The sequence below is a fragment of the Anolis carolinensis genome, chromosome 2 (genome assembly GCF_035594765.1).
Source record: "Anolis carolinensis isolate JA03-04 chromosome 2, rAnoCar3.1.pri, whole genome shotgun sequence".
Lineage (NCBI taxonomy): Eukaryota > Metazoa > Chordata > Lepidosauria > Squamata > Dactyloidae > Anolis > Anolis carolinensis.
The window spans coordinates 241,787,038-241,804,662 of NC_085842.1; the positions used below are offsets into that span (position 1 = coordinate 241,787,038).

The 17,625-nt window shown below is 36.0% G+C and overlaps 1 protein-coding gene across 2 annotated transcripts in view; it reads left to right on the forward strand.

Annotated features, from left to right (window-relative positions):
- The window catches only part of rfx3 (regulatory factor X3), a 174,269-nt gene that overhangs the window by 25,814 nt on the left and 130,830 nt on the right, over positions 1 to 17,625 (forward strand). Inside the window, exon 2 of one of the 2 annotated variants that reach the window (XM_062971958.1) lies at positions 122 to 193. The exons of the other annotated variant lie outside the window; for it this stretch is intronic. The gene's annotated coding sequence lies outside the window, so the exon portion shown is untranslated. The remainder of the gene's footprint in view (positions 1 to 121; positions 194 to 17,625) is intronic. 2 annotated transcript variants of the gene reach the window in all.

Genomic DNA, 17,625 nt, shown 5'->3' on the forward strand with positions numbered 1-17,625 from the left:
AATGAACACAGCATGTACTCAGAACTATACATATTCAGTAAGTGCAACACAAATATGTAACTCTTGCATCATTTTGCCTCTGTTTTTTTAATCTTATCTTCCTCTTATTACTTTATTACAGCAGAAATATTTTCTACTCATCTTGATTCCCTGTCATGAATCTCTTGTTCACTTTTCAGCTTTGGAAAGAAAGGTACTAGATGTGTATGTGAGTGTTGAAGGTGATGATGATACTCAAGGTGTATTTTAGGCTCCTGAGACTCCTCTCTTTTACAGACAAAGTTACCCTTATTTTTTAACCACGAGTCAGATTTATTATTTTTAAAACAACTTATATCTTACCCTTTTCCCTATCTGGGACCTCTGGCAGCTCACAATAAAAGTTAAAACAAAATTTAGTGGATAATACAAAAGTATACAAATATTTTAATACTGTTGAAACATAATAATAAAAAGAGAACATGTCCTAATTGAAAGATTTTCTGCAACAAGACAGTTAATATTCAAAGACATAGGTTAAAAATATATTTGCCTGCTAGTGGAAAAAAGAACAGAAAGGAGGGCAATCTCTGAATTCCCTAAATTAATTGTGAGGCCTGAAGTTTTACCAAAATCCTTAACTGTTCTGACTATTGATTGTAGTGACTCCTCCACCTCCCCTAAAATTATCATAACATCGTCAGCGTATAGATTAATCTTGATGACTTCCTTGCCCACCTTATAACCTTTAATAGCTGGGTTGTTCCTTACTGAATTTGCTAAGGGTTCAATGGCCAATGAGAATAGGGCTGGGGAAAGGGGGCATCCCTGTTTAGTTCCCCTGTTAATGTTTATTTATCTAGTTTGTTCCCCGTTAACTGAGATAGTAGCTTTGTTTTAGTATATAGTTCTTTTATTACCTTACATACTTCCTCCCCCCCCCCCCCCCCAAATATTGCTTTCCTCACAGAGTCTGTCCATATATTTGTGGTCTAATGAATCAAATGCTTTGCAAAAGTCCAATTTTAGTATAAGTACTTTAGATTTTTTTTCTGTGGCATGATTCAGAATGTTCAGAATATTCCTTATAGGGTCCGCTAATTTCCTGTTTTTTACGAATCCGTATTGATCTTCGTGAATTATCTCTGGGATTATATCCTTCAGTCTATTAGCTAAAATTTTAGTGAATATTTTGTAGTCCACATTGCATAGGGATATTGGTCTGTACGAGTTAGGATCTGTTTCATCCTTATTTGGCTTTAAGATTGTGAGAATTTCGGAGAGTTTCCAAGAATTTGGTACAAATTGTTTCCCCATTATTTCGTTAAAGAGTATAAATAGGTTGGGAGTAATTTCATCTTCGAATATTTTATAAAAGTTTGATGTAAATCCATCTGGCCCAGGTGATGTATTTATTTTTAGGTTTTCTATTGTTTTTTTTCAATTTCTGATTTAGTTATTGTACTATTTAGAATAGATTCTGACTGTTTATAGTTTTTCCAAGAGGCAAATTTAAGTATTCTGTTTCTAGCTTGTTTTGATTTTAGGACTCTGGCCAGCCTCTTCGAATTATTAATTGAGTTTATTTGATAATCGTTTTTAATCCATAGGTATTTTTTGTGGTCTCTATTTTACATAAAAATCTAACAAGGGAAGAACTTAAGAAGGTTCAAAACATCATGGGAATAAAACTGGGGAATAAGAAGATGAAATACCTGGGAGTAGATATACCAAAAAATATAAATAATATTATACCAATGAACTACAATCATTTATGGAAAAATATGAGCAAACAGATCATTTCATGGGGAAAGAAATTTCGAGATATCTCCTCAAGGCTAAAAATTTACAAGATGAAGATCTTGCCCAAGTTCTTATTCTTGTTCCAAACCCTCCCGGTGAATATCCCTATCAATTTGTTGAAGAAATGGGATAACTCTTTCAAAAAATGGGTAGTGGGAGGAAACAAAAACAGAATTGCTATCTTCTTCTATTATAGTAAACAAGAATTGGGTGGATGGGGGGCTCCCTCATTGGGAATATACTATGAGGCAAGTCATCTAGCAAGGTTATTAGAATTCGAATTGGAAGGGTCAAAAAAATGGGTGCCAATAGAAAAGGAAGCAAATAATTGGCAAAAGGGAACATCAATGGAAGAGAGAGTAGATAGAAAAGACCTAAAGAACATAAAAGCAGGCCCTTGCTTAACAATGTTGTCAATCTGGAAAAAATGGCAAATTAAATTGCAAATAAATAAAATTGACCCTTTCCCATTAGAAACATTGTAAAATAAGGACAAGAGATTTAGGAATATAATTAAGGCACTGAAGGAAAATGGTATTAAAAGGATTGGGGACCTTATGGACCCCAATGGAGAAATATTAAAGTGGGATAAAATAAAAGATAAATGTGGCCATGGGAACTGGATAGCATAGTTAGGTCTGTCCAGTAAAGCCCAGGCCATGAAAAGAAGAGAAGCAGGTGAAATCCCCCTGGATAGAATAATTAGAAGGAAATTAGAAATAGATAAAGGAATGACTGGGCTATGGTATGATGAACTAATTACCTTAACCTATAATACGAAAGTAACGCTTACAGAGATTTGGAAACAGAAAAAAAACTTTACTGAGAAACTAATTGGGTCTTGGATCAATAATATTCATAAAATTAATCATATAAGGATCAAAGAAACACAAAGGAAAATAATCTCAAAATGGTATAGAACCCCCCTCCAATTAGCTCATATAACAGGAAATACCTCGAACAAATGTTGGCACAAATGTGGGGGAATAGGTTCATTCCCTCACATGTGGTGAGACTGTAGAAAAATTCAAATCTTTTATACTAAAATAAGAAAAGAAATGGAAGAAATAATAGGGAAAGAATTAATATGGGGCAAAGCCAGATTTATGTCCCTCACAATAAAGGTAAGGGACGATAACAGTAATTGGACCGAGATTCTAAAATATATGACAGCCGCAATACAAGCCACAATAGCCCGAGGATGGAGGGATGAGACAAAATGGGACATAGAAACTTGGTGGTCTTATATATCAGAATATATAATTAATGATTTCATTAATCAAAGGAAAAGAAAATATACAAATAGTCTAAAAGAACCTGACTGGTTCAGGAAATGGTCAGTCCTATTAACAAAATAGATGGAGACGAAAGATACACCACCTTGAACCAGGCGTTCCACACAGTTAAAATGATACAATGATAATATATTTAATTGCTGTACCGGGGGGAGGGGGAACGGGGGAGTGTAGGGGGGTGGGTGTTACATTCCAAAGGATCGTTTATAATGTCATTTAAGCATTAGTTACTTTTGGTATTACGTATATTGAAATAAGACATGCATCACTAAAATTTTGTTAATTGTTGGAATGTAATAAAATTTATTTTAAAAAGAAAAAAAAGAAAAGAAAGGGGGGCAATCTTGCTTCCCCTGTGCAGGAATTCCATCATCTGAGAAGTCCTCTCCATAAATCCCTTTAGACAAGATAGCTGCACTGGGTCAGTCACTGCTCCCACTATCCATTAAGACAGCCTGTGCTGGCTGATTTTATAAGACAGTACAGGCATCATTGCAGTATGCATGTGGTAGTTTTCACTTTACCGAGGCTCTTGTCAATATCCTTAGACTGCATACATTAAAACATATCCAATAACATAGGCACCAGAGTTACATCCACTGGACCTATATTAACCATGACATCCAGGCCAGAGTGGATCTGTGTGATTTTATCTGCAAAGTGCCATGTACAGTCTTCATAGTGCATGACCAAATGGTGTACAGTCTGCTGCTGCTGCTTCTTTTGAGCCAAAGTGCAATAGTCTCCTGGACACTTGAGACAACTCTGCAGATGCAATGATAGCAAAGAAAAACAGTTCTTCACTTCCACCATTCTCATGGCATCTGCTTTCTGATAGGCCCTAGTCTGTATTAGGTCAACCCTACTACATGTCTTTCCATCTTCATAACTGTAGGTTTCATTCCTGTGTTTCACAATTGCCAGCTTCCTAGTAAACCAGGGGGCTTGCTTGGCTCCATTCATTGGGCAGATAGTCTCAGGGACAATAATGTCCACCATCCTGTATTTGTTTTGTGCCAAAAAAATACAGTGTGTGAATTTTTTACAGGAAAAATCCCAAATGACCATTTACAAAGACTTTCTTACAGTGGCAAGACAATTACTAAAACTATATGTTCTTTCCTTTGAGAAAATTAGCAAAATAATTACATCACTATACCAGACATTGGAGCCTCCGATGGCTCAGTGTGTTAAAGCGCTGAGCTGCTGAACTTGCAGACCGAAAGGTCCCAGTTTTAAATCCGGGGAGCGGAGTGAGTGCCCGCTGTTACCTCCAGCTTCTGCCAACCTAGCAGTTTGAAAACATGCCAATGTGAGTAGATCAATAGGTACCGCTCCGGCGGGAAGGTAATGGCTCTCCATGCAGTCATGCCAGCCACATGACCTTGGAGGTGTCTACGGACAGCGCCGGCTCTTCGGCTTAGAAATGGAGATGAGCACCAACCCCCAGAGTCGGTCACGACTGGACTTAACGTCAGGGGAAACCTTTACCTTACCAGACATTACTTGAGATAGATCCATGATGGTTGTGGAGGACATGAAGTCCTGAACTGCTCCTGATAGAGTAATGTCAGCATGAATGTTACAATACCACTGGGGGGGGGGGGAGAGGGGAGGGTGGAACTCGAACACAACCTCCAATAATAAGTTAAGAAAGGGGGACTATTGAGATGTAGGGTGGCCTCTATACTAACAGAATCTAAGAATACCAGCCCGCTGATCAGTTGAGGATGCAGGGATTGAGAAGATGCATGGAAGGAGACATGCTTGTGCACAATTTTTCCAGGAGGATTGCTGAGAAGGCAGAAAGCTTTAATCACAACCATCTTGTCAGCAACCAGAGGAATAGGAATAAGGTCAAAACCTCATTTCACACTGCTAATCTGGAGAAGTTTATATATGTGTTCACATGTACACCACATATGGCCATCAGAGCTATAAACCTAGATGACATTCACTTTACTATAATTGCTTTTCTAGTAGCATGCTACTTTTTATGTTCTCTGTACGTTTTAGCTCGCTCTATGTTAAATAATGGCGAGATTTTATTTATTAAAAACATTTTTTATTGAGCAAAACTTGAAAGGGGAAATTTCTTGCTTGAATCCTCAAGTGACATAAATTAGCAATTCCATATGCAAACATTAAGGAGGAAAAATAATTTGAAAGTTTTTTTCTGGTAAGTATAATGGAGCCATGAGATGTGATGACAAACTAAAAAAGATATTTGAGTAGATTTTAAAAGCTGTCCTTTTTATGATTTATGCATTCAAATCTACCAGCTTTTCACAACTTTTATGTGGAATTATGTCTGTGTGTGGTCAAGAAAGATTTATGTAAAAATACAAAGGTTTACATAGTGCTGTGGGTTTGACAATATGAAAGGCAAAAAGATGAAGTACTGATATACACCAAACGGATTATAGGAGAAAAATGAACATTTATTTATCATAATATTTGTCTATTGAGTGAGCAGCAGGGCATAGATACAATGATAATAGGAAAACAAAGTTAGAAAAGTAGGTAGGATTTGTCCTATTCTGCTACTGCTCTTCTGTTTCATTTGAGGTAGTACAAAGAGAAGTAACGAGGGATAGGGGCAAGTCATAATTCTAGAATACAATATTTCATATAAGATGTCACCTCATTTGATTTCTTTGCTATATTTACCGTGTGTTTTGTGTTGGTTTGCCCAACACTGGGTTAGCTGACCACTTCTAAGACAGATCAAAATGTAACCAATATAATAACAACAAGAAGGTAGGGTGCATCATTGTAAAAACAAGAGATCAAAACACATACAAGATACATTTAAAACATATACAACAAGATACACAGAGAAAAAATCCAAGTTAAATTCCACTAATGAAATGCAGATTAAACTTCACAACTTAAAATTGACTGAATCTGTTGAGGGTTCACAACTGCAGTACAGTGTATTTTCGCATTGAAATGCTATTAATCCCTTCTGGGGGCCCCGAACTCCCCGCCCCCCATTATTTTTACTACGCGTTTTTTAAATAAAATGTACTTTATAAATAAAAAAATGCATAAATGCAAATTCAAATGCAACAATAAAAAGAGATGAACTTTAAAATGGTAGAAGCACAAAATTGTGGCAAGGAAGCACAAAGTGAAGAGGCTGAAGCATCATTTTTTCCTACTGTACTCATTCCAGCCTCCCTCCCTCTTTCCCTTCATGAAACCGAAATGTTGTGTAAATTCCTATTTTAAAATATGCATTAGCAAGAATGTTCGGTAAAGAACTGAATTTGTTCTGAGATACATATAGGATGGTTCTTTGAACTTAGTTACACACAATAGCAATCTGATCCCAGTAACTCATACTCATATGGAACGAAGGATATTCAAGTGTTATAGAATACAGTAAAGGATTTTAGATTATTTTAGCCAGAGTTCAGTTTAAAAAGTATCATCGAGCTTGGATTGCAGTACCTCGCAAAACAGCAAAATAATAATAATAATAATAATAATAATAATAATAATAATAACAACAACTTCTTTATTTTTATACCCCGCCCCATCTCCCCGAAGGGACTCGGGGCGGCTTACATGGGGCCTTGCCCGATAAAACAATCAAATATCAATAACACAGCAATAAAACAACTATCCCAATAAAAACATCAATATCAGTAAAAACAATCGTTAAAATCGACATGAAGCATACAATATTAAAAACAGGAGACTAATTCACAGAACCCGGGCAAAGTGCAGAATGTGCCGAAATGGGGAAGGTAATTTCACAGTTGAAATGGACAATAAAATGCAGTATAACATTGGCAAGCGTACAACAAGAGATAAGGTTGGTATGTCTGTAGCCAATATTATTCACTTGTGTCTGTTTTAAAATATTGCATTTTATACAGACATTGAGGACTGTCACAATTGATAAGATAATGCTAGGAATACTTGAGGTGGGACATTAAAAGAGTATGTCAGGGATGGATGTGATATCCTGACTTGAATATAAGTGGGGCTCTGGAAAATTATAAAAGTAACTGAAACTTTCAGGACCTCGGATAGTTCTCAGGAACTTAGTGATGTGCTGAGTTTGTAAACAAAAGGTCTCTGGTCCAATTTCTGGACACTATAGATAAAGATAGGTAAGACGCCTGACTGAAACTCTGGCAAGCCATTGTCAATAAATTAGGACAGTACTGAGTTTGATGGTTTAGCTTCCTGTCACATAGCTTCTTATGATTTTAAATGAGAGTCTCTTGAAGAATTCAGTAGGATCCCCATCAATTACTACCTGGGATATTGTCTGTGTTAATAAACAAGTACCATGGAGTGTGGGTCACCAGATGTCAAGTGTGAGGGTTCCTTAGGGCTTGTTTTTGGGATTCCCAGCTAAGAGTCCTTTGGCTGGAGGGATTCCTGAGTAATAGACTCATTCTTAATCTTGGAGGTTGTGTCTCCCTTCAGCAGCTCCATGTGTTGTGATTCTTGATCTAGCAACACCCCCCCCCCCCCCCTGTCAAAGTTCTATCTGTTGCTCACAGTAGAAGACATGATGAATATAGTCTGAAGATATGTCACTGTAGTTTACAATTGCTGGGTTCTTTTCCTTTAAGGATATTAATGTTTTTTTTATTGACCTGTTCACAAATAGGTTCCACAAACTCATTTTAAAATGTCTAATATCCATAACAGAATTACTGAGCTTGGAATGAACAGACTTTCAGTGGTACATAATATCTGTTGTAATAAATAGTGTTTTAATAATCAAGACGGTATTAAGGTTAATCTCTTTATTCAAAGGCAGATGTTTCTTTGTTGTTTAAATCTAATTAAATAATCAAGGCCTTACACTAGTGCTTCTGTCTGATTCAAAAGAGGTTTGGTAGAAAGCCCCCGGTAACTTAGAAAAGAACTTTGCATTAATTCCTTTTGTGTGATAGCATTACCAACCATTCTGAATAACTTTTAAAATAGGAAAATCTGAAATGATGTCTGAAATGATCTCCAGGCTGCTCTTAAATCAGCAATCCTTTCTTGATTGATATCATAAATACCCCTGGATTGTGTACTGATAATGAATTGGAATAATAAACTAATAATAATACTTCATTTTTACCCCACAACCATCTCCCAGGGGGACTCGGGGCGGCTCACAAGCACTCAAACGAATGTGACGTATAATTGAACTTGTATATAACTTATAATTGAACTTGTAAATAATTCCTTACTAAGAAAACTAAAGAGTTAAGATGTGGGTGTTAAAATATAGTAAAGATTACTTGCATGGATGTCAGTTGTAATGAAATCAAGCTCTGTGTTGTCGAAGGGATCCTCTCACCTCTACAGGAGTCTACCGTATACCATGCAGCTGTGGACAAGTCTACATAGGGACCACCAAACGCAGTGCCCAAACACGAGTCAAAGAACATGAAAGGCACTGCAGACTAACTCAACCAGGGAAATCAGCCATAGCAGAGTACTCAATGAACCAACCTGGACACAGTATATTATTTGAGAACACAGAAATGCTTGACCACTCCAACAACTATCATGTCAGACTACACAGAGAAGCCATTGAAATTCACAAGCATGTGGACAACTTCAACAGAAAGGAGGACACCATGAAAATGAACAAAATCTGGCTACCAGTATTAAAAAACTCTAAAATCAGAACAGTAAATAAGAAGCTACACTCTGAAAACAGAGGAGTTCCAGACATGGGAACCAGGGGCAGCTAACAACTCTGAACAAAGGATGCCCCCAGGCAGGAAGAACCCAGGAGATGAAGCTATTCAATGCTAATCAAGGTGATTAACTACAACAATCACACTGGCCTCCAAATGACAAAGAGTTCTTCTCTCACCCTGGACTTTTTAGTTTCTCCATACCTCACAACCTCTGAGGATGCCTGCCATAGATGTGGGTGAAACGTCAGGAGAGAATACTTCTAGAACATGGCCTTACAGCCCGGAAAACATACAACAACCCTCAAATCAAGCTCTCCTTAGGGTTTGGGGGAGGGGGTTATAAAAGTAATGGAAAGAATTCACAGGTCTCATTGTGTGTTTGTCTAGGGAGAGGAATGGAATCCACATTATATAGACAGGCTTTTTATTAGTTATACATGTAATGGAAAGAAATGAAAATAATTGTTCTGATCAGTTGTACCAAATACGGCTTTGGCACCTTGCAATACATGGAACAAGCTGAGGCTTGCATCTGTCAATTACCTTTAAGGTGTTACAAATGATTAAGTAACTGGCAGAATGCACCCTTTGTGGGGCAATCAGATTACCAAGAAATCAAAGACTACAAAATTGCCAAATAAGCCTTCTCATTCTTCTGTGAGACTCCTTGAGCTATTATTTCTTTAAGCATACCTCCTGGAGCCATGTTTGTGACATGTTGGTCCTGGATTATTTGCGTGACAGAGCTGATAAATGGGTGATCCTTACTGTGGGTTTTATGCTGGTCTATGACCATAATAAATATTTTGTATTTGATTTGATTTGACTGTGGGTTAGATATTGGTCTAAATGACCATATTATCCCTTCATTTCCATTGAAATAAAATTTATTTTATTTAAGTTTTCTGTGTGTTTTGCTTTTAAAATAATTTTAACATGTTTGAAAATCACTTTAATCCAATTTGAATTCTATTTTCCTTTGACCAGAGATAGCACTCAGAAAGGTAAATTGGAGGTTAAATTACCCTATCATCTAACAACAGATATGAATAATAATAAATTAGCCTATGTAGATACGGTTGAACAACCATATGCTATGTGTTTGGTGAACATGAAAAGTTACTTATCCTAAAATGCTGGCTTTGCTATTGAGCATACAAAGCAAACATGCTGATGGCAAGGTTATTTCCTAAGGGATATGCTTTCATTGTTAAACAGGTCTCCTTGGATTTGTCTTTACTTTGAAATTTTTAAAAAGGAGTATAATAGCATGATGAAATATTAGTTAAGCATTGCATCTTAGTTAAAAAATATAGTTGCCCATTGTGAGTATCTTTTGCAGTATCTGTTTTTTAAATTTAAAAAGGCTCTCATATTTCTAATAATAATAACTTACTGAAATGAATTTCAGCTAGTTGTGGAATAATTCCTGAGAAAATTTATTTTCGAATACATTTTGTATATGGAAGGTATAGGTGTAATTTTATTTTTTTAAGTTGAAATAAATTCAGATAAGCAAATTGCATCCAGCAGCAGACAAGTTTGAATGGATTAATTAGGGCTGTGGGCTCTTAAACCCGAAACACATGTGCCTAATTCCCTCTCATTCTGGATTTCTCCAACTCATGATATGATATATCCTACTGTATTATTAATTTACAGTCTGGATTTGAGAGAATTATTGTCATCATCACCATTGTCATCACCATCAGCATCATATCTAAGTTCTGATAAAAAGTTTTAACTCACAGTCACCATTGTAAAGAGAAAGCAAACACAAAGAGAAGGTATTGACTAAAATGAGAAAGGGTGAAGATAGATGTATTTTAAAGTCATTTTTTAAAGCAATCACAAAAAACTTTGAGGCTTTGTAAAATTTAGAAGAAAAAATGAATTGAGAAATCGGCAAAGGTAGGAATCAATGAAGGAACACTTGTGTGCCATGTTGTTGTGTGCCTTCTGGCCATTTTCTATCATGGACTTTTCTTGGCAGGACTTGCTCAGAGATGGTTTGCCATTTTCCTCTTCTGAGGCTGAGATAAAGTAACTCGCTCAAGCAGGCCCGTAGTGAGGATTTTGATTTGGGGGGGAGGGGCTGGGATTTTGGTTCGGGGGGGGGGGGGTGAATCTGATCCCAATACCCCCATGCATATGGGATATATTGAGCATGGTGATCAGATCATGATAAGAATAAACATAACAGTTTAAATCAGGGGTCCCCAAACTTTTGAAGCAGAGGGCCGGTCCACAATCCTTCAGACTGTTGAGGGGCCGAATTATCATTTGAAAAAAACAAAACAAATTCATATGCATACTGCACATGTCTTATTTGTAGTGCAACAACAACAACAATGAAAAAACAATACAATATTTAAAAATGAAAACAATTTTAACCAACATAAACCTATCAGGATTTCAATGGAAAGTGTGGGCTTGCTACTGGCCAATGAGATAGTCAAGTGAATAAGGATTGTTGTTGTTGTGTGCCTTCAAGTCATTTCAGACTTTGGCCGAGCCTAAGTCTAAAATTAATTATTTATTTACTGCATTTATTTACTACATTTATATCCCACCCTTCTCATCCCGAAGGGGACTCAGAGCAGCTGTATGTACATACAATATATTATATTATTAGCATAACACAATAGTAGCATTATATATTACTATATTGAACTATACCACTATACTATTATATAATATGTAATATATAACATATAATTAATATTATTATATGGTATTACTATTAGTATTATATTGTATAACATAATATTATTATCAATATTATATGTATATACAATATATTATATTATTAAAACTGATATAAAAATATTATATTATAAAACTGAGGGTGGGGGCCAGGTAAATGACCTTGGAGGGCCGCATCCGGCCCCCGGGCCTTAGTTTGGGGACCCCTGGTTTAAATAATAAATGTAAGGCCTTCTCGCGGACCACCCTGAGAATTCGAAGGGGGGGGGTTGAAACCTCTCAAGCCCCCCCTCCCCGGGCTACATTCCTGCGCTCAAGGTCTTCTAGTGGCCTTCCATGTCCACATGGGGATTTGAACTCTGGTCTCCTGAGTCATAGACTAATGCTCAAGCTGCACTATGCTTGCACAGTACCTGAATAAAATAGTGAAACATGTGGTATATGTATGTATTCATGTGGCATAGGAATTTAAAAAAGGATAAAATAGAGCCATATAATGTGAACCTTTGTAGACCAAATAGGTGGTTTAAAATGAAAATGCTATGGAAAAGAATGCAATTAAAGAGAGAGAGAAAATGCTTTCCTCTCTCCTTAAAGCCATCTTCCCAGAAAAATTGGGAAGAATGAGCTGAACAGAGGAATGGAAAAAAGGAATAAAATGACAGTGAAAGGAAAATGGGAGGGCCAAAGGAAAAGTGTTATAATAGAAAGGTTTTCATAGCAGAAACTAAAGGAAGGGTGTATATCTTCCAAATATTAAGAGTTACTAATGAGTTGTTGGCAGTTACCAAATTCTTTTCTATTTAAATAAGACACAGGAAGAAGAATCCATAAAACATTGATTATTATGAACCTGAAAAGGATAAATCAAATCAAAGCCAACCAACATAAAAAGATGCAGTAATGATGAAAGACATAGCACATCCAAAGAAGTAATATTAAGGAAGTGGGAAAAAAGATGTGTTCATTTACTTGCCGATGTTATAAGTAGTGTAGCATTTTTTGCTATTTCTGGAGATGAGTAAAAGCATAAAACTCCTGGGTCGCTTGGGAAAATTGTGTTTCTTAAAAGGCAGATCCTCAAATAACATGAGAACAAAAATCACAAGGGCTTTTTCGAATCACAAGGGAGTGTGAAATTGATTCTTGATGTTGGGCATAAGTGTCTACAAGTTGAAGGCCCTATCTACACTGACCATTTAATGAAGTTCAAAGCTAGCTTTCCACTACGGTAGCTAGATAACAAACATACAAAATCACATAAAATAAAGCCCTTAGTGTACGTTTAGCACTCCACAGTTTATGTAATCGCCATCTGGGCTTCAAACTGGTTCTGGGATTTCCTATGTAGTCATCTGCATAGTGAAACCTCTTTCTTCAATGCCTGTTTGAAACTGACGTAGGTGATCAGTGTAGATGTTCTCACTTCACATTCCTTCTAAAGGTGAATAACAGTTTTGCGGCGGTGGGATAGGAACTCTGTCCTGACTATGTATGCAAATAGTGGGTTGATTGCTAATGGAGGATTTGTAAATTATTGTGCAATCATGACAACGTGTGTTCAGTTGACAAGTGCTAAGATTTTGCAAGATGAGTGCTGCCCACTTTGTGACATCAAGGTATAAATTCCACACCAGGCTTGGCAGACGCTAGAGACTTGTGTTGTGACAGCTGGTAGGAACAAGACTGTCAAACTGTATCCTTGAAACAAACAGCATGTGCTTCCCTTACAAACTGTACATGTGAACTTTGACTTAAACAGAATTATTTACCTGGGTAAACAACAGAAGATGAAATTTTATACTAAAATATGTAGATTTAGGATTCTGTCTGACTTAATAGTAGTAAAAAGCTTTTGATCTACAATGTTCACAAAGAATTCGGTGGTTCTGTTTAAAAACAAAACTGAATATTACTTTAAGTTAAAATCCAGTGGTTTTGTGTCATACTGTGATAGTCCGATAAATTAAGATGTGCATTTAAAAAAACCTTGTGTTTTAAGTAGTGATGTTTTTGGACACTTGATTCAGTTTCATGTGTGCTTAGATTAGTACATGCTGTGGGTGCTTTAATTCTGTTAAGTGCCCCAGTTCATTTTATGTTTTAGAATGGTAAGCCTTATCAATATTGTCATTTTACTTATGGATTTATTTATTTATTTATCACATTTATACCCCACCCTTCTCACTTCGTAGGGGACTCAGAATGGCTTTTGTCAACAGGGCAGGGAGAAGGGTAAGTATCCCTCTCACCTGCAACATTTTGGGCACCCGCAGACCATGGTTGAGACAGCTGGGAAGTAGGTTTTGGATCATGTGAATCTGCAGTGGGGAGGGGGAGAAAGTCTTTTAATACTAGCAAACTCCCACTAGCATTATGTTGGATTTCACTCTAGCCTTATGTATATTCCTAACAATAATATGTAGGCTTAAAATGCTGTAGATTAGTAGAATTTTTTAAATAATCTTTGAAACTTCACCTTTTGTATCTTTGTAATTTGATTTTTTTTTCTTGATCAGGATTTATATTGTATTTTACCATAGTGAAGGTAGCTGGTTATTATTATGGAAGGCCTACCTGATCATTATTGGATATTGAAACAAGAATGAACAAGACCAGCAATGTACTAGAAGGCTAACCAATTATCACCCAATACCAACATAATTATCTTGATTTAAACCAGACTTCAGAAATTTTTACTGGTCCTGGAGCAATTCTAACCCCCTGGACCTCACTGCAGGATGCACTCTTAATTCCTTAGTAGTGTGCACCAACTGAGTGTGGACATCACATCTGAGTGTGCAGATACATCACTTTTAGATAGAATTGCACGGGGTAAATTGGATGTAGCCAGAAACAGTGACTGGGAAATAGGCATTTGTAGAATGGCACAGAAGAGTGATCCACCATGCTTGGGTTCTCCCACATGTCAACGTGTTCAAGCAGAATCATGTTATTTTCAGATGGTACCATTAGTCCCTTGCCCTTCTACATCAGTTTTTACAGTTCCTGCCAACCACTCTTTGTTGTGTGAATTCAGGTTGCATTGACAATTAGAAGCTATTTCCTATTGCTAGATAGACTTCTCTTATTGGATCTGGGTGAGTTATAAAGGCTAGTCACAATACTTTGACTAACGCCTAACCAGTGATGGATAGAGTAACTCAATGTGATACAATTTATGTTGATTGAACTTAATTGTTTTTTTAATCACACTGTTACTTTATTTGTAAACGGTTGTTAAACCAGAGTTGCTATTGGGAGTAGTAAAACACCAGCTCTGCATACGTATGCTTGCATTTGTTTTCCATCATAAAATATTTCATTTTAAGTTGAAACTATTTTGTTGCTTACAGCCATGAAATCGTTATCATTGTTGTCAAAGTTCAATAGTTCCAATGTCACCAAAGCTCTTTTGGGATTAGAATCATACTCTTTCAGTGTTTGCAGTACTTCTTATTTTTGAGTCTTCTGAAAATTTAATGAGTATTCTTCAAATCTTTATCTGAGTAATTAATGGAGACGTTGAACAGCACTGGACCTTGGACAGATCCCTGTGAACTGAAGCATTACTTTTTTACTTCCTCCCAGCTTGACACTGATCCATTAATTACTCCTCTTGGGCACTGCAGCATTTCAGCCAGCTGTGTGCCCATCTTATGATAGCACTTTTTAATTATATTCCTCTAGTGTGCTTATGCTACTGTCATGTGGAAATGTCAGAAACGTTGTTAAAATCAAGACATATTTTAAATCAACTTGATTTATAATCTCTTTCAAATCACATATTCTGTAAGAAAAGGTAAATTGGATTTATTTGGAATTATTCTATACAACTTCATGTAGGAGACCAGTATTCATCTAGTTTCTCTGTCGCTTAAGAATTGAATATGTATTTATTTCAATGAACTTCCTATTATCTGGATTCATCATAGACACACGTAATTATTTTCAGTGGTCTAATGAGTATGGTATAGAGATTTTTATAGAAAATTCTATAACATTAGTGAATATCTGTGTTTGAAGAAGGCAAATTCAATACTCATATATATTTGGTTAAAAATTATCTCAGTATTCAAATATGATATTTGTTTTTAATATTGTTACTTCTCCCCAAAAAACCTTTCATTTGTTTATTTCAAAATTTCTGATTTTTATTATCTATTTTTTTCTACTTGTATGGCAAAAAACTTGAGTAGCATAGGATGTTGCAATCTGGATTGCTTTTCTGCTGTCTTGTATAGTATATATTTATAGTTTTATTTGTGCAAATCTACAGCACTTATGCTTTTGGGGTCACTGTTCTGTATGTGCTTAAATGGGTTTAAGCTTCATTTACAGTTGACCTTACTTTTCAGTAAACATGCAGAAGATTGAGCTGTACATTTCCTCACAATATCAGATACTCCCATTTTCAGTGCTAAGTTATAAGTTATGCATTTTATGAAGTTAAAACTATTGTTAAATGGGAATAACGAGTGCTTAGCAACTTTCAAGTTCCATATTTTCTCATAGTTTGAGAGCAAACTTGGGTAACACCATGATTCAGACCTGATTACACAAAAAGATAGTTTGTCTCTATATCTTGTGCTTTTCTTACCTGAATATAACAGTGATCAAGGGACTTTTAACTCTTGCCTGAAATTCCAGTTTGATCAATAAAACAACTGATGTCCCTTATATAATCACAGTTCCTTTAGATGCTCCACATATATGCTATTTTTTCCTGAATAATATTCCATCTTTTTGATGAGACATTCTTTCCATTGTTTTCAGTCATTCTGTAGTAATTCCTGTTTTCTTTTTAATTTTCTGTGAGGTTTAATCAAATGAACAATTTTTCTTTTAGTTTTCGGAAACCAATGCAGGGGCCCAGGACTGGGAAATGCAGCTCTAGGGCCACAAACACACTCAAACTGTTTATGTAACCCCAGACCTGCCAGGTTGATTCACTGAGTCTTTTATATCCCAGTATAACAATTGGATTCAGGACATTGGTTTGTATCTCACCGTTTATTGTATTTGTTTGAATCTAAAATCTTGGCTGAGGTCTAGAACATTTTAGACTTTTAATTTCTTAAAGCCAAGGTTTGGGGCCTGGAATGGGAACCTGAGTGTCTGAGGTTGGTATCTAGAATCTACAGTAAGGATTTTTTGAGGTGAGAAATTGCAATATGGTACTAATTAGAAGAAAAAAATGTGTCACCTTTTAAAAAGCCTTTTTAGTTGCTATTCAGAATATAGCATTTGTTAAAATCACAAAAAATCTCCTAGTAGTATATGCATAGTTAGGCTTATGAGTTTCATTTGCTCTCTCTTAATATGGTGCTTTTTTCAAAAAGGTTATGAAATGTCTATATACCTTATGTGTAGTTGTACTGAGCTCTCACCAAACCATACAGTGGACTGTTATTTTTAAAATATATTTTAAAAAGAACTTAGGGTGCTTTTTGAAAATTACTTAGAACCTACTGAATTTGGCCACTTCAGAGTATGTTCATCTTGCACTCACTTTCATTTTGTTAGATTCCATTACTCTTTCTTTTCAGAACTACAAACTACACAAGCTTTTCAGGACTACTGACTACAAGAAGCAGTTTAAGGCCTTTGGTCATGCTGTTTAGAACTGTAGACGGAGGCCTACAGGTTTATTAATGCTTCTAAGACTGAACGCACAACATACCCTTTTAGGTTGCACAGCAACTGATGCCTAGCAACAATAATAGATTGAATTTCCAAGAGTGACCATGCCAGATGCAATAATAAAGCAAGAGTACAAATAGTTGTCATGGTTTTCTTTTCATAGTGAACTTGTCTGAATTCAGAGATCTTTTGTCATTTCTCCCCCCACTCCCACCCCAACAAACCCACTATGCTGGTAAAAGTGTTTAATAGTTCTGATACTAATATGCTGAGAAAGTTTTTGTTTGTTTAAGTGTAAGAGAGAGATAACAAAAAAGAAAGAAAGAAAACAGAAATTTAGGTTACATTCATAATCAAGTTTTGGAAAACTTGGAATATCTTTAGATCCTAGTTTACTACTTACTTCAGAAAGTAATTCAAATTTGGTTATTAAAACATAGTATGATAGTAGGGTAAAAACAAATTAATGCAAACTATAGTGGAACATAAGCCAGGCATAAACAAGTATGTAAAAAAAAAAAAAAAAGCTT